This window comes from Rousettus aegyptiacus, unplaced genomic scaffold (genome assembly GCF_014176215.1).
Source record: "Rousettus aegyptiacus isolate mRouAeg1 unplaced genomic scaffold, mRouAeg1.p scaffold_m13_p_7, whole genome shotgun sequence".
NCBI classification, from domain to species: Eukaryota; Metazoa; Chordata; class Mammalia; order Chiroptera; family Pteropodidae; genus Rousettus; species Rousettus aegyptiacus.
This window is the reverse complement of record NW_023416310.1, coordinates 28415722-28435609: the sequence shown is the minus strand read 5'-3', so window position 1 is coordinate 28435609 and position 19888 is coordinate 28415722. Positions and strand designations below refer to the sequence as shown.

The following is a 19888-nucleotide window of genomic DNA, read 5'->3' as shown; positions in this document are numbered from 1 at the left end:
AACAAATAAAGTTTGAAAAACATGTTTGTAATATACTGTTGAATTAAAATAACAGATTACCACGTAGAAAATGTATGGTTTGATTTCATATTTGTAAATATGTATACGTGCCCACATTTGTATAGAAAATGTTTTGGGAGATTTCTAAGGCCCTCATCCTTGGGTTAAGGCCTCCTGGATTCTTTAAACTGAGTTTCCTGAAGGCACCTCCAGGGGGCGTTAGTTACTGGTAGCCAAACACATCGCAACCAAATCAGAAACAAGCGCTTCTGCTCGAAGGATTCAGGTTCTTCGGAACGCTCCCCGGATCAGGTCACAGATAAATTCCTCCTTCTTTTTCCATGGGATAGGGTGGGGGTGGCATATGAAGGTCACCAGGTGCTCTCAACCCTGTATGCTGAGGGGAATTCAGACTTTCACATAGGCAGAAGAGACCAAGATTAAACCTGTCTCTTTTTACTGTATAGGTAACAGAGAGGGTCAAGGTCACCACTGGCCTTGGGACATCAACCCAAAAGTATTTACAGAGCACCCTTTTGGGCACCAACAGTGCTAGGCATAGAAAGATAAATGAGCCTCAGCTCTGTCCTTAAGGAGTTCAGTCTGGGGTGGGAGTGGGGGGACAAAAGCCAACCTCGATGTGACTGGTAGGAAGAGAGGGGGTGACCCAGAGCAGGATGGGGGTGCCCTACTTGTGGGGAGGGTGTGTCAGGAGAGGCCTTGCTGAGAAGGTGACTGCTGAGCTGATCTGGTAGGATGAGGACAAGGAATGGGTTGGGGAGCTGCAGGAGGAGGCCATAGGCACGGCGGGGCTGTATGTCCTCCTCCCCACCCCCCACCGCCCCCTCTTCTGGGCATCTGCTTTATTCTCCTCTCTCCCAGCAGCTGCTTTCCTTGCTTTCCAGCTCATGCAGTGGGGAGAACAGCCACGCATAGCCTCCAACTTTATATGGCTTCTGATCAGAGGAGCAGTTAGACTCAGGCTGGAATCTTAGTCTCAATTCCCATTTCTGGCCCTGCGCTCAATCCTGGCCTTGTAAACTGTGTCCAGGAGCAGGGTTAGGGGACACGATGTATGAACAAGGTCAGTAAGTTGTGGGCAAAGGATGGGTCCCAGGAAGAGGGAGCGGGGTGGGTGCAGGGCTGAGTGGACAGGTCCTCTATCCCCCTGCGCCACTAAGGGATGCGTCCGGGGGCTGATGTCTGTATCACCAGGGCCCTGTTATCTTTAAGACACAAGCTTGTGATTGAAGGACAATCATTTTTACCCAACTGTGTTAGGAAACAGTAATTTTTCAGGTACATAGCACCCCATATGCACTCAAGAGAATCCGGCACGCATATATATACACACATGCACATACACTACACAAACACACATGCATGTAAACTCACATGCCCAGAGCAAGCTGAGAAAAGCCAACTTCCCCTGCAGTCTGACTGCTTTCTCCAGGGATCTTCCACACAAACAATGCAGGGGTGACTCACTGCCTGTGACTCACCGAGCAGCGGGGCCTCAGGTCCTGCCGGCAAAGACCAAACGTCTCATTATTTGTCCTTAATGTCCTCTGAGATGGAGGGTCCCCCAGCCTGGCCTCCACCACCAGCCCAGATGAGCACAGAGGAAAGCAGACATTAATTTAGGAAATGAGGAGCATCCTAGAGAAATTGATCTCTGCACTGGGGGTGGCAGTGGAGGCGTTACTCTAGGAAAGGATTTACGGGAGATGTATTTCAACACAGCATTCTCCACTGGGCATTCAGAACAGGATATGATTACCCCAAAACCAATTTCCTGGCATCTTTTCAGGACTCTGTTGATTGTGCAAAGTGAGGTTGGAGTGTTGAGGGTAAGAAATATTGTAGTGGTGGTGGGGAGCAACTATTTCCAGTGGAAAGGTCAGAGAGGGTCTTGGACCATTGGGGCCACTTCCTACCACCACCTCAGGCATATCGCTTGATCCCTTGACATCACTTTTTCTTCTCTTTGCCCCTCCCTCACCTGCCTCCTCACCTGGGCCCAGGCTCAGGGCTAGAGATTGCGGGATAGCTACTCTGGTCCTTGTAGACAGCTTGAGTCTTTTGTTGTGCCTAAGAACGTTGTTTCAGAGGATCACATTCCTTCCTTGACATCTGTTTATTAAGCATCCACTGTGGGCCTGTGATATTTGAGCGTAATGGGAGGGATGCAAGAAGCTGGCTGTTCGGTTGGGAGCTAAGAGTCCCATGTAGGGCACCTAAGGAAGGAGGACTTTAAATTCTTATCCTGGGGTGGAGGCATGAGGAAAGACTGCCATTTGGGGGCCAGGCTTCAGTTTAGAGAAGATGATGGTGTACTCTAGAGAAGGCTTCCCCAGTTCTGGGCAGCCAGACACCCAAATGTGAGGTCAGTAGCCACCCATGGTTCCAGGGGAGGGTGTGGTGGGTATTTTGATCCACTTGAGCCTGGGTTTCAGCCCCAGGGGCACATGGAGCTGTGTCACCTTCTCCCATGGTGATAGAGGCCAGGAGCTCGGCAGTTGCTTGACGAAGTGGCAGTGATGGGGCAACAGTGACCTAACTTGCATACTAAGCCTTTGGCCCTGTTAGGAAAGTGAAGATGTGCCTGAGGGTTTGGTTTACTGAAAGCAGGTAGTCCTGGGACTGAGAGCCGGGGGCATGGAAGGGCTGTGCTATCTCTGAGATAAAAAAAATCGTCATAAGGATGAAAGGAGATGAAGGTTGACTAAGAGGTAGGAGCATGCCCCAGGCCGGTGTGTGTGTCCGGCTCCCTCGGGCCTGTGCTTCATCCCCGACACAACTGATCGGGTGGGAACGTTTTCCTCAGACTCACAGCAGGTGCTGCCAAACTTGGGCTGGGCTCTGTGGGTTCTCTGGGACTGTGTCCCTGGGGAGAGGCCAGCCTGGGCGATCTATAAACAAATAAAAGTGAGCCGCAGTGGGACAGAAACAAAATCTTAGAGACAGCTCTGCTTTTGTTTTTTTTGTGTGTTTTGATTAAGTTGCCAAAACAGCCTGAGCCTGCCCAGTGGAGGGTGGGCTCTGGGCTGCCCCTGACAGATGCCAACCTGGGCCCCCACGGCCCATGACGCCAGAGGTGTCTAAATACAGTGCAAGTTCCAAAGAGGAAAAAGGTTGACCTAGTCCACTGGAGTGGGGGTCGCTGGGAGGAGGAGGGAAAGAGCCCCCCTCCCCCATCTCCCATTCAGGGAGAACTCAAGGGGTCTTCGGGGACTCTGTCCTAGGGGGCTTGAGAGGTGGGCTCCAGGCCTCGGCCTGCCCTGCCTCTTGGTGGACCTCAGGCTGGTCCTAGCCCCCCTGTGCCTCATCAGTGCCAGGGGCACACAGACCCTAACTGTTGTCACTGTCAGGATTACTCTTATCACTAGGACACCCTTCCTGGGAGCCCCGCTCCAGCATCTAGCCTCCTCCCAGCTTGCGTGGGCAGGGAGAACCCCTGACATCCTGGTCTAAAGCAGGGTTTCTCAACCTGGGCACTGTTGACATGGGGGGGTGGGGGAGGCGTGTCACAGACTCTTCCACCAGGAGAGCGCTGGGAGGAAGGGTGCAGGTCAGGACAGCTGGCGGGGAGCATAGGTTTGTTTCCTGTGAGAACAGCTTCATTGGATGTGCAAAAATGATCCTGGCCTAGCATACCTAACACACCTAACTGGTTTCTGGCACTTTGCTGAATCTTCTTCCTCCCAGCCACTTCTGATAGTTGCCACTCCTACTGCCTTTCTCTCCTGGATGGCTGATTCCACACCTTCCTCTCCATTCCTGCCATCATGCCACGGTCCAGCCCCCGTGCTGCTTACAGAGGCTATTGCCATAGCTCCCACTGCTTTCCCTGCCCCCACTCTCTCCCCCTTCCACCCCTGCCCCCGATCTGCCCTCCACACTTCAGAAAACACTTTATCTTCCATATAGAGTATATCAAAATAATCACAATCATTATGTGAAACTAGCATTTAGTTGTGTTCTAACTAAGTCGATTGAGATGGTGAAGGATCCAAAGATACCTGCAAAGATATCTAGTTTTAATGGGAGTCATACACAAATGAAAACATTAGCAAGCAATTAAATACATTAGTTAAGTTAAAGGAATAAGCATTTTCTGGAATATTTAAGTTTGTGAAGACTTTAATATTCAAACAAGTTTTTTGCTTTTTACGTTTCTTTTATTTTTATTTTTATGAGAAACAGATCTTCATATCATATTCTCCTGCCTAAGACCTTTCAATAGCTCCCTAAGGCCTGCGAGATAAAGCTTGAGCTGCCCATCACGCCTTCATGCTTTGCTCTCACTCACAGCCTCAGCCCAACCCCTGGTGCTCCTCTTCTCTCTACAGTCATTCCATCTCAACCCCTTGCAGGTCTCCCGCGGACCAGGCTGTTGCAGACCTCCGTGCCTTTGCACATTCTATTCCCTCTGCCTATAGGGTTTTTTTTTTTTTCTTTTTCTTTTTTTTATGCTTCGGTCTGTCTGTTAAACTCCTATGCAACCTTTAAAACCTTCTGTGACCTCCCTGACTGAGTGACTTGTTTTCTTCCCTGACCTGCTCTCTTCCCCTTACCTCAGTGAGGTTTCATTGTCTGTCTCTCTTACTAGATTTAGAAGTTCCTTGAGCTCAGTGATGCCCAGCACAGTGCCAGGCCCATAGCATGGCCTAGTTGATGTTAAGATGAATTTAATTTAGAAGCAGCAGGAGAGTCAGCTCCATTAGGAAGGCAGAGGCTCCTCCTCAAGGAAGCCCTGACTTTCTGAGGGAGAAAGGCTGCCCTTTCTCACCATGGTAGCTTGTAGGGCATCCAAATATAAGTCAACATAAGAATATACAACAAGCTATTCATGTGGCACCAAATGGTCCCAAAAGTATAATTCTAGAACCTTGAAGTTGAAAGGGCACTCAGAGCTTCAACATTCTTGTTTAGGCAAGGATACAAGGTGCAAAGCAGTGACATGTTTTTCCCTAGCACATCTATGCACTTAGTGATTATCCTGGGACAAGAATGCAGGTCTTTGCAATCCCAGTTTGAGGGCTGTGCTACCTTGAAACGCAAGCTGACCCCTCTATACAGTAACACCCACTCTGATGAGCTGCAGGGTGGGGCTCAGCCTCCACCCCTAACCTGTGGGTGCTCACCCGCAAGATGGAAACATAGCACCCTCCCACCCACCCTCCCACTCCTGCCCCAAGGAGTGCAGTGCTGACCCAGAGATCTTCACTGAGGCGAGTCAGACTCCTTCCACTCTGCAGGGGAAGGTGCCAGCACTGAGGCCATGCAGTTCGAAATCAGGAAGTTTGTGGGAGGCGCGGAGCCAGGATTTACAACGGGAACTGCTGTTTCCTGAGAACACTGTGTTCCCGGAGGCCTCCCCGCCTGCCTCTTCGGAGCCCCCGCCATCCCCACACAGTCACCCATTACTGCAGGTTCAGCCTCTGCTTCCAAATCTGTGTCCCAGCTGCAATCTCACTCCTGAGAGCCCGCCCCACATTCCCACTGGCCAGCTGGACCTTGGCCTTGGCTATCACTTCGTCATCCCAAAGGCCAAAGGTCTAAAACCATGCTGTGTCTTCTGTGTGACACATGGGCTGTTTTTCAGAGCTCGCTTGGTGTCGTTAGAACTTGTATTAGAGCAGGGGTCCCCAATCCCTGGGCTGCAGACCGGCACCGGTCCATGGCCTGTTAGTAACCTGGCTGCACAGCAGGAGGTGAGCCATGAACAAGCTAGTGAAGCTTCACCTGTATTTGCAGCCCCTCCCCAGCGCTAGCATCACCACCTCAGCTCCACCTTAGATCATCAGGCATTAGATTCTCATAGGAGCACCAGTCCCTAGTGCCAAAAAGGTTGGGGACTGCTGTATTAGAGGGCAGGACAAAATCTAAGTCCGGATGCTCTCTCAGCCTTATAGGGTACCAGACACATGCTCACTCTCCACCTCTCCAGCACTGCTGCTCTCCTTCTCCCATCCTTCAATCCCCAATGTCTTTATTCTTCTTGCACTTGTTTCCCTTACTAAGTTCAATGCTATTGGGTTGGGGGCTACATGTCAGGGAAGTACAGGAGCTTTTCAGCTGCAAACTCCCAAGTGTGTCAAGGACACAATCATTTTTTCTCCAAAGTCTCAATGACACAGCCTATGCCTCTCTCTTCTTCCTTTTTTTTTTTTTTTTGTAAAGATTGAGATGTCCATCAGATGAATATTAGATCAGAGGACCCAGAAGTACTCAAATCTTTCCAACCTCCCAGTCCTTTCCAGAAAAAGGGGCTGAATGAAGCTTTGACCCCAAACCTAGGAAGCACATCAGACCACTGTTTTCCTCTGAGAGTCAGACCCCCTCGGAGCCTTACTCCTAACACCATACTTGAGTTTGAGGTCATCGGAGGCCAGCACAGAAGCAGTAGGGGGACCTAACATGTGGGCTTACACGGCCCAGGTGGCCTGAGGGGGGACAGACTTTGACTTAACTTGTCTGAACAGAGCAAACTTGGGGCAGGGGAAGATGGTATAAGAAAGAGCTGACTAGGGCTACTTGCAACTAGTGGGGAGAGGGACACCCCCAGAGAAGCAACTGTTCTAATGCACAGCGATTCTGGGCCTTCTCTCTTGGGACTCAGCCCTGGCTCAACTGCTTTGGCGTGGCCTGCAATGGGCCATGCCCTAATGTACCGGGGCTTTTAAATAGGCATGGTGACACCACCTGCTAGCACACTGGTCCACTTAATATCCTTGAACTGGCACAGTGGAAAGGGACAAAGAGAACTTTTTTCCTCTCTAGGGCCAAGAGCCATACTCGCACCTCCCTGCCTTGACACATGTGACATGTGTCTGGCTTTTTTTTTTTTTTTTTTTTTTTTTTTTTTGCAATCCATGCTTCCATGCAGTGACTTGGGAGGCCATTCTCTATTTACCAAGTTTCCTAAGCTTACTATTGAAAATCATGTAGCTGACAACAAAAGCCACGGATGTGGGACGTCATAAGGATTCTATAGTCTCCGCCTTCTTTTCTTAGAGGAGGCCCAGGCTGCTTGGTGACCTCTGAAATCGTGGCATTGTATCCTAACTGGGCGCTGTCCCTTTCCCACATCTCAGATTTCTCCAATTTCCCCAAATTCCACCAAAAAAAATTTTTATATGCAGATAAAATGGAGTTACAAGGCAGTTGGTATAGCAAAAAGTGTTGGATCTGGATTTGGCCAGATTTGCGTTGCAATCTCTGTTTTCCCACTCTTGGCTGCAAGAGTTTGAAGTTCCTAGCTCGTTGGGCCTGGCTTTACTCATCTGCAAGATAGAGGCGCAGTCTCCCAGTTGTGAAGACTACTGTGATACCATGTCAGGACCACCTGTATTGCGCCTGGCGGCATCAGGTGCACAGTAAATGGTTATGAACAGCCACTCCGGATTAGAAAATAAACACAATAGTAATAATAAAAACTAACATTCAGAGAACACTTACTATATGCCAGACACTAAAGCTAAGGACTCAACTCTATTCTTATTTAATCTAAGAATAACTCTATGGGTAGGCGCTATCATTATTCCCATTTTACAGAAGGAATTTGTGGCAAAGAGAGGTAAGGAACTTATTCAGGAAGCAAAGCCAGGTTTTGAACCCAGAGAACTTGTCTCCAGAGTGGTTATTATAGGAAAGGGCAGAAAAAAAGTGCAGAAGTGAAACCTGGGCACTAATTACACATGGCCCAGAAGTTTGTTGGTTCTCAAAGATTGGAACCCTCTGAAGTGTATGGTAAAGACCTCATTGGAAAGGTAGCCCACCCCCTTGACTGCAGACGGGGCTCTCTGAGGCATCCCAGGTGAGTCTGCCTGGGGCAAGTAGCTTCTCCTGTCTTTCAGAGTCTCTATTGAAAGATAGCATTCAACTTCTTGCCCAATTCTGATAAATCCCATGCAGCCCAGACCCAGAAAATGGGGTGGAGGGATGCACAGGGTGCAGGGCCTGCTATCTCAGAATGTGGAGGAAAGGGTCCTTGGTAGTACTCATGCTAGGGATTTGAGCAAGGAGCTTGGATGGCAGTGCTGCTGACTTGCAAGAGATATCTGTTGGCATGAGGACAGTGTGAAGGAAAGCTTGTAATTGCAGCCATAAATCAAATGTGGACAGAGGAAAAACTGTCAGACTTTTTGAAGTTATTTTGTACAGAGAGGTGGAAAAATACAGCTGTGGTGTGATAGCTGGGCTGGCTGGATTTTGGCAGAGGTGAGTCACGGTGGAGTAGAGGGGGGTCTACTGCCCAAGGAAACTATTGCTGTGGCCCTCACTTTCAGAACGACAAAATAGCCAGTTCCCCAGAGAAGGAGGCCTCTTCACCTTGGGGGGGGCTGTCCTGGAGGACCACTGTGAACAAGCCCAGTTTATCTTTAGCACTCTTTGTAGATTTGAGTTCCGGCTCTGCCACTTAGAGCTCAGTGCTCTTTGGCAAGCCATGTAAAGGGAAATGACTATCTGTATTTAGTGCCTACTGCTATGCCAACTCCTGGGGTTGGCCTTCTCAGCTGGAGTGTGGCTTCTTTCTCACTAATAGAACCTGATTTAATTCAAGCATCCACTTTCTCCCAGCCAGCCTTGCACCTCCACCCAGGCTGGGCCCACCCTTAACTGCAGAAGGTGGGTCCTGATTGGTTCAAGCCAATTATGGTGGTCCCATTCCTCTTACCTATGATTGGCTTAGGCATGGACATGTGACCCGATTCTGGCCAATGAGATATAAGGGGAAATTATGTAAGGGTGCTTCAGGGGAAGTTTTCTTATTCTCAGAGCAGGAGATCCTTTCTTAAACTTCTGGATATTGTGCCAGAAACCACTGCAAGCATCTAGCTACCAGCCTAGGTCTGAAAATAGCCCTGAGGATAGTAGAGCAGAGAGATAGAAAGAACCTGGGTCCTTTGCGAGGTGATCAAGCTGCTAAATTAACCATTGTTGGAGCCAGCCTTCTTTGCAATTTCTTGTTAAGTGAGGTTGTTTAAGCTGTTTTGATAGTGTTTTCTGTTAATGGCAGTGAAGTGTCCCTATTACTCTTTGCTTCATTGAAAAGTGAGTGGGAGAAGTACGTTCTCCCCCTCATGCTGGACCGTCCCTGTGGTGTAATTCTCTTTTAGTTTTTCATATAATAAGTCACCCCCATAGGTGCAAACACACCCCTAGGGTGGCAAGGTAGGTATGTTCAAGTAACAATAACGTTGCCATTCCAACACTCAGGCCCTTTTGCTGGATAAGGCTCATTATGGCAGGTGTGTTCTCTCAGGTAGACATAAAATGATTTCAGGAAGTGTCTGTTCGATAAATGTCCCCCACTGCTTGTTTAATGGGTGCCTTGTATCAGTATGGGCTGTTCATTGGAATTATGAGGTATTTTACATGCAAGCTTGTGTTGGACAATACTGGTGAATTGTTAAGCATCTACTGTCTAGTTTTGCCTCAAAATGTCTTGTGCTCCCTGAATGTATATGAGATGAGAACTGAAAACTAAACGTGTGCCTCTTGGAGATCTCTGGTTTTCTAATGAGGACTAAATGAGGAACTACCCCATCTGGAGTCTCCTGGCTCAAATGAGGAACTACCCCATCTGGAGTCTCCTGGCTCAGCTCTTTGCCTGGGGGAGAAGCTGATTAATATAGGACTGTCAATTCTTTCTGATGTCAAGAAGAGGAAGATTAAAGGCCTATGCCTCTCCTCCCCCAACACTCCTGAGCCAGCAGCTGGGGCCATTGAGATACTTGCCTCTTGTCCATTTCTGGGATTCTGGGGGGCCAGGCAATAGTCCATTTCTGCCGAGGAGGACTCCCAGCCTGTGTTCCAATTTGACTAATGTGTTCTAACCAAGTAGACCTCTGCTTAATATCCTGGGGGTTAAGTGCTCAAGTCAAATAACCCCCAGGGAGGACTAGGGAGATTAGAAATGGCTGTCCCTACTGTTATGCGGTTAATCTGTCCTATGGAGCCCTGTAAGGGCCAGGTTGAATTCATGAGTAGCTGCTCTGGAGAGAGCAGGGCAGCCGGATCTCTGAGATTAGCTTAGCTCCGATGAGGTAAGAAATGATCTGGCCTCTTTCGGGACAGCCTCATCAGTCCGAGGATAGAAGTGGACCATGGCCAGGAGGAAGCACTTCACAGGACCAGACCTGTCATTTCCATGAGGGCTTCTTCTTTCTCATGGAAATAGAGCTTGTTCTCTTGGAGGCAGTGAGTGTCTTACCTGCTACCTTTAGCTAGAAGGAAACTGAAGCCAGAGACTCAGAGAGCAGCCTCTGAATCTACCTCAGTTCAAATCTTGGCTCTGCCATTACTATTTGTGTGACCGTGTGCTCATTATGTGATTGCTCTGTGTCCTGCTTTCCTCATCCATGCAATGGGGAGAATCACAGCATCCCTTTCATGGAATGGTCAGGAGTGTTATCAAAGGTGATACATGGTGAGCACTCAGATCAGGCACATGGTGGCGCCTAATAAATGTGAGCTATCATCATGAACTCCAGTCATCCATTAAGTGAGGCATCTGAGTGGGCTCTGTCCCATAGGCCTTGTAATCTAGGTGTAATCTCCCCATTTGTCAGACATGTCTGTGTGTCATACATTCTGAGTCCCAGCTCTGATTCTTATACAGCCCTCAAACTGACCTCCTGAGGCAGGCGGTCTCATGTTGTTTCTCATAAGTTAAGGAAGCTTGGGGAGCAGCTGAGTATGTGTCAGTTCTGTGTGTGAAAGATGGGCATGCTCTCAGACCCCCTCCATGTGGCCCAGCCCGAGGTCCCCATGAGGTGACCCAATGATGACGATTGCTACTTCCTGCTCTGGAGAACCAAGGCTTGCAGGGCTGGGGTTGAGCCAGAGCGGGGCTGGCAGGGAGGTGGTCTGGTTGGCAGTCTGGAGCACTGATGTGAGGGCCCCAGCATGGAGCAGAGAAGAGCCAGGGCTGACAGTTGACAGCCTGGCCTGTCTCACCCCATAGGGAGGACGTCCACAGTACTCACAGACCTCAGGTGCGAACACTGGGCAAAGTCACCAATGTCAGTTCCCCAGAGACTCTGGAGCAGAATCGAGGGGTGAGGGGGCATAAATGGGAGCTCCCCAACTTTTGCTCTTCTCTGAACTCTGCCCTGGGTGTGCCCCATGTTGAGATGGAGTCCAGCGCTGGGGGAGTCACCTGTCATACCCAAGAAAGAGGCTGATGTGTACAAGAGACCTGGATACCTCTCTTGATGGTGCTTAAAATATTTCGAGGAAGCTGCTTGCCCTCATTCACCACACTTCTTCACCTGCGGCCTCCAAGCCCCGCAACGGCTGTTCCCTGAGCTAGATTAAGCTCTTTCTTCTAAAAGTCTGCCTCTGGATTGTCTTCTTTTAGTCTAAAAACAACCTAACTTGGTAAAGTTTGGAAAAAATATCAGCCATGATCTTGCCAAGCATTGCCATTTTTCCTATTTTATTCCAATCTTGGTTCAAGCGGTAACCTTCTTTTACCACACCATCCTGTGTCCTATTTGTAAACCTGGGATCAGAAGCCTGGTCCCTGTCCTTATGATACTTTCAGTTGGCACAACACCCCTCCCAGGCATGTAGATTCCCTCTGTCTGTCTTTCTGGTCCTCTCTCCATCTTCACCCTGCTCTGGTTGAGGGGCTGACCTGCATGTCCACTTGCTCTCATGCCTTCTGGCTTTTGGTGGGGTTTGGCCAGTGTGGGTAGGGACCAGCCAGAGCTTGTAAAGAAGGAGGAGGGAAAAGTTGAGGTATCTATGTATATTCTTTTGCTAGGGCTGCCTTAACAGAGTACCATGGACTGGGTGGCTTAAACAAGAGAAATTTATTTCTCACAGTTATGGAGGCTGGATGTTCAAAATCAAGGTGCCAGCAGGTTTGGTTACTTTTGAGGCTTTTCTCCTTGGCTTGCAGATGGCCACCTTTTCACTGTGTTCTCGTGTGGTCTTTCCTCTCTGTGGCATGCTCCTGATGTCTCTTTCTGTATCCAAATTTCTCCTTCTTATAAAAGTACCAGCCAGATTGGATGAAAGCCCACCCTAACAGCCTCATCTTAACTTAATCACTTCTGTAAAGGCCCTGTCTCCAAATACAGTCACGTCCTGAGAAACTGATAGTTAGGGTTTCAACATGAGTTTTGGGGAGATGCATTTTAGTCCATAATATAATTACCCTTATTCCCTTTCTGTCAGGTCACTGAGTTCTTGCTGTGCCCCTCAACAGTAGGTCATGACTCTTGTCATGCAGCCCAGACTCATTTTTCTTTGTCCTCATCAGGCCTAATAGAGTTAATGTGTTGGGTTGTTACCAGCCCCTGGAGTGTCAACACACACGCCCATGCCCACACCTTTATAAATAGTGCCCTTATTAAATTCTCTCACATTATCCATTTCGAGCGTGCCATCTGTTTCCTGCTGGGCCCCTGCCTGATACACAAGGTATGGTGGCAGACTCAACAGTACTCTGGGCATGTCTGAGGACTTCTGTGTGGCGGGGCGGGAGCCACACTGTCTTTCCTTGGTGTTGGAATACTCTGCCCCGGTCTCTTACTAAAAGCATAAGGATAGAGAGAGAGAGACCTCATGCGACAGCAAAGCAAAATTCTTAAAACAGAACGTTGCATATCTCTGTAAGAGTCTCGATGGCCTTTCCCTCACACAGATGTCAGTCGAATGTTCTACTTGGCCGCCCCTCACTTTCCTCCAGCTGTCAGCCCCAACTCTCAAATTCCTGTTATTTATTTTGTATTATGCAATTCAGTAGGCCCCCTCTACACTTGGGGCTTCATGTTTCACACCCAAAGAGGCCTCCTGGCACTGGACCAAATAGAGGAGCTTTCCAGGAGACTCTGCCGCCAACTGTAAGCTAACAATTTCCCTTCTGCATTATGACCTCTTCGTCTGGTATCACATCATGACGATCTTTCCACGTGTTCTTAGTCTCAAGATATTTCAAAGAGGTACCATGCCTCAATTTATCTAACCATTCTCCTGTTGTTGGATCAACAAGTTTTTAGCCCCAATTCCTTTCCTCTTTATTTCCAAAATCTTAGGGGTGAGGAAGTGGTCTCTACACACAGTGTTTTCGGTCACCTTTCTAAATGGAGAGCACTGACTTCCCCTGAGTTATTCTGAGCAGATGGATGTGGGTGGTGCCTGCCAAGGCCCAAGGTATTCAGGATCATCATTGAAAGGGAGTCACGAATACCAGAAACGCTCTCTGTTGACCTTGTAGCTCATCCGAGAGGGAACAGTTGCCAGGCCTGTCAGATGTGAAGCCTGTGTTAAAGGAAGTATGAGCTTTCGATCTGAAGTCCTACAACTTGTATAATAAGGCCAAGGAGAACAGTTCTTTTAATGTTGAACTGAAGAAAGGCAAAATTTCCCAAGGTAACATGGCATCCTCAAGAAAAAGAGCGTTGAGTGGTTAAGAAAGTTTGAAAAACATTCTACTCATCTCTAATGCATGTAGTAAAGTCTGAGTCAAGCCATAGGAAACACTAATTTTTAAGATTTCTTAAACTGGTTAGACTTTTGTTGTTGTCGTTGCAACATCAATTAACATCTCACAAAACTTGAGGTTCATGGAATAGACTTTAGGAAACATTGCCCAAATGGCTCGAAGGCTCTTCTGAACAAAAAGAGAAGGTAGAATGAGCACAGATGGTCATTGCTTTATAATCCTTTAAGAATTGCTGGTACAAACACGAGGGTTAACTAGAGGGCTGGATTAACGAGGCCATGCTTGTCCTCGATCGGGCTAAACAGTGGCAGTCCTGGGTTATAGAGCAGCACAGGAAGAAAATGTGAATTAGGTCAAAGAAGGTTGACGTAATTGAGTGGCAGGCTGCGGTTTCACAACCACGGACACGAAGAAGGTGTTAGGGATATTCGGGGCATATTGTGAATCTTTTGAGAAAAATCAACACAGAAAAAAATCCTAGTTTTCTCCTAGACTGTTCCTTACTACTGTGTTTTTTGAAGACTGGATCCTGAGCCGGGGGGTGGGGGCCGTGTCTTAGATTTTCCACTTAACCAGGAACCTGGCACTGTCACCTTTAGGCAGCACAGGGAGACTGGAGTACAGACAATTGGGCTCAGGCCCACCTTTCTAATTAGTTCTGAAACAATGGCATGTGAAGTGGGTGATCCTAATTCTGTGTCATTTTAATGCCTTCATTGCCTGAGTTAATTTTCCCAGGTGCCAAAGAGGACACCGCAGGGTCAGGAATGGCCGTCAGCTATGACCTCCCTCTCCCAGTTTCAGCCTCTCCCCAAGGTCAGAGCAGAGCCCAGGGGAAAGAAACTGGTGGGAGTGTCAAGCTGTGGCTGCCAGAGGCAGGCCCAGGAGCCACGGAGTTCTCCACAAACCCTGAACTGGAGCTGCAACAAGGGAAGAAGTGTTCTCTTCTTGCCTAGAGGGACAACTGCCCTCTAGAGAGATGGGGGGAAAGGAAGGGAGTAAGCATATCTGAGGTGGGAAAAGAAAGAGTCAAAAAGATCATCGTCTGACTGGTCTGGGTGCCCACTTCTGCAATTCCAGTGAGGCGCAGCTGAGTGGAGGACAAGGCTGGTCCTTCTCGGCCTCAGCTTCCCCCTACAGTGATGATTCAGCCCTTGGGTGGAAAAGCTGCCTGGCAATAGGTGCTCAGGGACAGGCTTTTGAGTCACATAGTGGGACTCCTCCCCCATAAGACTGACCATGTGCATGGCTCCCTTGTGAAGCTGCCCCTTGCTCATGCTGCTCAGTGAGAGACAGGACAGTGGTAGCCCCAAAGAGGAGGGTTGCAGAGAAATCAGCTGGGACCATGCAGAGGGCCAAGCCATGTGGCTTATGGAGAAGGACAGGGATGTGGCACAATACCCTCAGGCCTGGTGGTGTTATTGAAAGAACCTAACGATAATAATGATAATAATAATAATAATAATAATAATAATAATAATAATAATAAAAAATGTCAAAAATAACAGCGAGAACACAACAATGATAATGAAAATAGTAACAACGACAAAAGAATATCTCAAGCCTTAGTCATTCAACTAATTCTCACTGAGTACCTCCTAGATGCCAGGCACGTGCTAGGCAACCAGCATATACGTATAGAAGGTCTTTGCTTTTATGGCGTTTACAGTTCAGGGTGGAGTGAGTTCACAAACACATAATCGCACTGTGATCATGGCAACATTTCTGGGGAGAGCTTACCAGGTACCAAGCATTGTGCTCTTTACCTGTACCACCTCATTTAATTCTCACAAAAAAACTTAAATGTGGCTAATGCTTTTATTATCCCATTTTGTAGATGAAGAAGTTGATGCTCAGAAAGATGAAATTCCATACCTTCAGAAATCAAGACAGTGTATAATTGAATATGGAGAGAAGGACCCAAAGTTATCCACTACCTTTCTTTAGCTCTTGGAGGTGAGGCTCAATTCTGATGTAAAGATGAGGAGAGCAGAACGTGTCTGTGGAGGCAGAGAATAGGGGGTGAAGGTCCGGGCAGTACCACGTGTCAGGCAGCCACATGCAGAATGCCAGGCCCAGGCTCTAGGCATCTGTGGGTGAGGATGGTGACATAGATTGTGTCCAGGTGCTTTCTGCCCCATTGTCCATCCTTAGAGGCAAGGACCTGTTCGCTGCACCTGCAAGAGTGCAGGTCGGGGGATCCCCATGGAGGTGTGGGCTGGCGAGGGGTTTTCCTGCTAGGGACCTTTGCATTCCATGGCCTAAAGACCTTGTACATCTTATAGGCCACAGGACATTTGGGCGTGAGCTGAAGTCTGGATGTAAGAGTGGGCAGGGCATTTGGGACAGGAGGGGACACTGGCGGGGCGGGGGCCCTGTGCATCAGGGAGAGGAAGAGGAATGCTGGGGGCAGTTTGGGTGTGTCTTTAGTACCTGCATGAAGCCTGGGAGTTCATTCTGCACGTGAGGGAGCCACTGATGGTTTAGGCTTGGCTGACTTGGCGGAAGAGCACTGGTACAGACTGGCTGCAGGTCTTGGACCCCAGGCCTGCAATGGCTTGACATGGTGGTATCTTGGCTTACCTAAAGGCTGTCTGGAGGACAGTCTGATGGCCCTGTCCTCCAAGAGCCCAGCTGCCTCCCAAAGCCTGGCATACCTGCCCTGCCAGCCCACACCTCCATGGGGATCCCCTGACCTGCACTCTTGCAGGTGCAGAGAACAGGTCCTTGGCTCTAAGGATGGACATTGGGGCAGAAAGCACCTGGACACAATCTATGTCACCATCCTCGCCCACAGATGCTTAGAGCCTGCCCGCCTATCAGCCCTTTGGGGCCACCGATGTTCTCATCAGGAAATTGCCTTCTTTTGGGCTTCTTGCAACGTGACTGAAAAGGGGGAAACTGTCAGTGCCTTGGAGAACCACATCTGGTTGCATCTAAAGTTCAAGGGAATGACATTTTTGAGAGTCAGGGAGGTATCGACAACTAGGACTATTCACCTGGTGTAAAATGGCCCCAGATGCTCCAACCAGTAGGATCTCCTTGTTGCAACCCGGCATTGGGATTTTCAAAGCTGCCAGAGGAGCTTTGATCTGGTGTGTGATCAGAGCTGGGAACTATCACCCAGCAGCATTCTGTAGCTTTTTAGTCAACTGTGACTCTGAAGTTGGTCAAACATCCCCAAGTCAAAGTACTTCCTAGAGACTCCAGGGGCTGATTCTGGAGGTGATTGTAATACTTAAATTTCTTGAAATACCCTCAAGTCCTGAGAGGAGAGTTCTTGGTTCTCTGTGTCTGAGAGGGCTCTGTCCTTGCCTGTCCCCTCCTGTCCATCACAACTATTTTTTCCTGCTCTAAGGCAGGATGCTCACCTCAATCTACTTCTCAAACCATTTTTTTTTTTTTTTGACAACTCTCGAAGATAAAATCTAAAAAATCATCTAAGAAGACATGTGTAACCCACTGGAAATTTCAAGGCAATGAGTCATCACACTCCCGGGCCCCCTCAGATTCTTATGTAAGGTTGAGTCACTTTTTGTGAGGTCCGTGTGTAGCAGAAAAATTGGAAAGCTCTCAAGATATAGTGTGCGTGTGTGTGTGAAAGAGAGGGAGAGAGAGACAGAGAGATCATTCGCAGCTTTAAGAGACTGGTGGTAACTCTGAATTAACTTCTGAGATTCTTCATCCACTATACTTGTTCTCCATTTTTCTGTACTTTATTTTCCATCCACAGTGACTTTTTGCTCCAGAGCGCAGGCATGAATGTCCTGTCACCCTGCTGCTTGGGCTAAGGCATCATTACCCCTGGGTCCCCAGGATGAACATGGGTGGGATGTATCTTCTTGGCTCCCCACCAGGCAGATTCTGGGTGGGGCTGTGTCCATACTAGAAGCAGACCTCAGGGCCCGAGAGGTGGATAAGATATATCTAGGCCCAGCCTCCATGTCTGGGTCCTGTTTATCCCTGGTTTTCCTAGAAAAACACAGAGGCTGTGGAATAGGGTCCAGGAGAATAATTGTAGGTGCATCAAGGGAGCAAAATGAAGGAGCCAGTTCATTGGAGAATGAGGTCGTTCTTTGAGAGCTTGACCACAAAACTGAGACACAGATGTCCAAGCAGAGAGAGGCAAAGTCATCCTAGAACAAGAGAATGGGCTACAGGATGGCAAGACCGATGTTATTCTAGAGGGAAAAGATGTCTGCCAATGAAAAGGGGCCAAGTTTGTGATGGAGATGCAGAAAAGAGCTGGGCCCTTGCTTGTGTCCACAACCAGCTCACACAAGCCAGAGTGGGAGGGGGATCTGGCCGTATCCTCCCAGAGATCGGCAGGTCTGCTGGGGAGGTGGATTTCTCGTACCGTTGCTGCCTGAGATTTTCAATCATCCACACTTAGTAAGGACTGTCCCTAGTTCTGAGTCTGGGCTCCCCAGGACTCAAGAGCTGGGTAGGAGGGAAGGGGAGGGATGCATGGATGGATAAGAGGGCAACTAGGTGTTGATCATTTTCCTTGTAAATGAGTAAATCCATCTTCTGGTTTGATACAGCAGTCCTGTGAGCTGGCCTCATATGACTCCCTCCCTCTACCACCAAGAGACACAGATGAAAGATAATCAGGAAAGCCCCTGGAGGTAATGAAGCCATGAGCAAATGCCATTCCCTGGAAGCCACTTACTTCCGCAGGGGTGTCCCCCAAATTGGCACGGATCTCACCCCTTTTCTTCTGACTTCTTAAGTTGTGCTTGTCCAGTAAAGTAGTCACTAGCCACGTGTGGCTGTGGAGCACCGGAAATGTGGCTGGTCTGAATTTGGATGTGCTATACGGCCAATACATATGGGATTTTGAAAACTTAGTATGAAAAAAAAAATGTAAAATATCTCCTTGATCTTTTTCTATGTTAATTATACATCTAAAAAAATTATATGTTGACAGACAGAAAAGGTTGAAAATCACATGCTATCACTTATATGTGGGATATAAACTTAAAAGCAACAAATGAACAGGACCAACAAACAGAGGCTCATGGACGTGGAGAATGGACTAGTGGTTACCGGGGGTAGGGGAAGGGAAAAAAATAAATAAAATGTTAAATAAATAAATAAGTAAATAAATAAAATGTTAAATTATATGTTGAAATGACAATATTTTGGATATATGGGGTTAAATAAAATTAATTAGAATTAATCTCATTAAAATTAATCTCACCTGTTTTTTTTTTTTACCATGGGTCCTGCCCCAAGCACCATCAAAATGAAAATGAAGAGACAAAGACAAAAGAATGGAAAATAGTGACAGAACGTGGGAGCCAAAAATTAGATGGATGAGTGGCCCTGGACTCTGCCAAGCAGATCAAGCTGAATGTGAAATCGTACTGGGTTGAGTGGTGTCTCCCTAAAATTTATGTCCACCTGGAGCCTCAGAATGTGACCCTATTTAGAAATAGTATCTTTGCAAGTATAATTGGTTCAGTTAAAATGAGGTTTTGCTGGAGCAAAGTGGGTCCTAAATTCAATGACTGGGATTCTTCTTATAAGAAGAATCCCTCTGTGCGCAGCTACAGAGACCCAGAAAGAAGGCCGCGTGGTGAGGAGGACAGAGACCGGAGTGAGACAACTGTCAATCAAGGAATAGCCGGGCAACCAGCAGAAGCTGGAAAAGGCCAGGGGAGATTGTTCCCTAGAGACTTCAGAGGGCGCATGGCCCTGCCGATGCCTTCGCTTTGGACTTCTACCCTCCGTAACTGTGAGAGATAAATTTCTATTATTTTAGGCCACTAGATTGTGGTAATTTTTTACGGCAGCCCTAGGAAACTAATATACTTAGCATGAAAAAAAGATTGTAAAATATCTCATCAGTAACTTTTTATGTTAATTAAAGTTTGAAATAATAATATTTATTTGGGTTAATATAAATATATTGGGTTAAATAAAACATATGATTGAAATGAATTTCACATGTTTCTTTTTTAAAATGTGGCTATTAGAAAATATTAAATTACTTACATAACTCTCATTTATGGCTTGCATTTTATTTCTATTAGACAGAGCAGTTCTAGAGTGAACAAAATACGGTGTTATGATACCCTGGGGTTCTTCATCTGGAGAAGAGAAAGTGGTGAAGCTTTTGAACCGGAAGCCACGAAGACAGGAGAGGTTTTTTTCACGAAGCCCCCCAGACAGGACATGTCAACATGTCGGCAAGAGATTAGGCCTGAAGGAGAATGAAACGCCCTAGATGAGATGGCAAGAGGGGCCAGGAAATGTCTTCCTTTATTTGTAGGAACCCTGTGCTGCTTCTGGCAGGGGCCAGAGGTCAGGGGTCAGGGGGTAGGGGAGCTCCCCATTTCAGGACAAGCACCCCTCCCCAAAAGAGATCTCTGTCCAGGACAGGCCAGGGCAGGCAGGATGGTCGAGGTGGGCTCACTC

General features: G+C 47.9%; 1 long non-coding RNA gene across 2 annotated transcripts; it reads left to right on the top strand.

Annotated features, from left to right (window-relative positions):
- The first annotated feature begins 252 nt into the window (after positions 1-252).
- Positions 253-19332, top strand: LOC107509561. Of its 2 annotated transcripts, XR_001596557.2 has the most exons (4): positions 253-312; positions 15303-15421; positions 18010-18093; positions 18704-19332. It is a non-coding gene; the product is annotated as an uncharacterized LOC107509561 (long non-coding RNA). The 2 variants fall into 2 exon arrangements; XR_001596558.2 differs by lacking the exon at positions 15303-15421 and having other exon boundaries at positions 254-312; positions 18704-18715.
- The last annotated feature ends 556 nt before the right edge of the window (positions 19333-19888 follow it).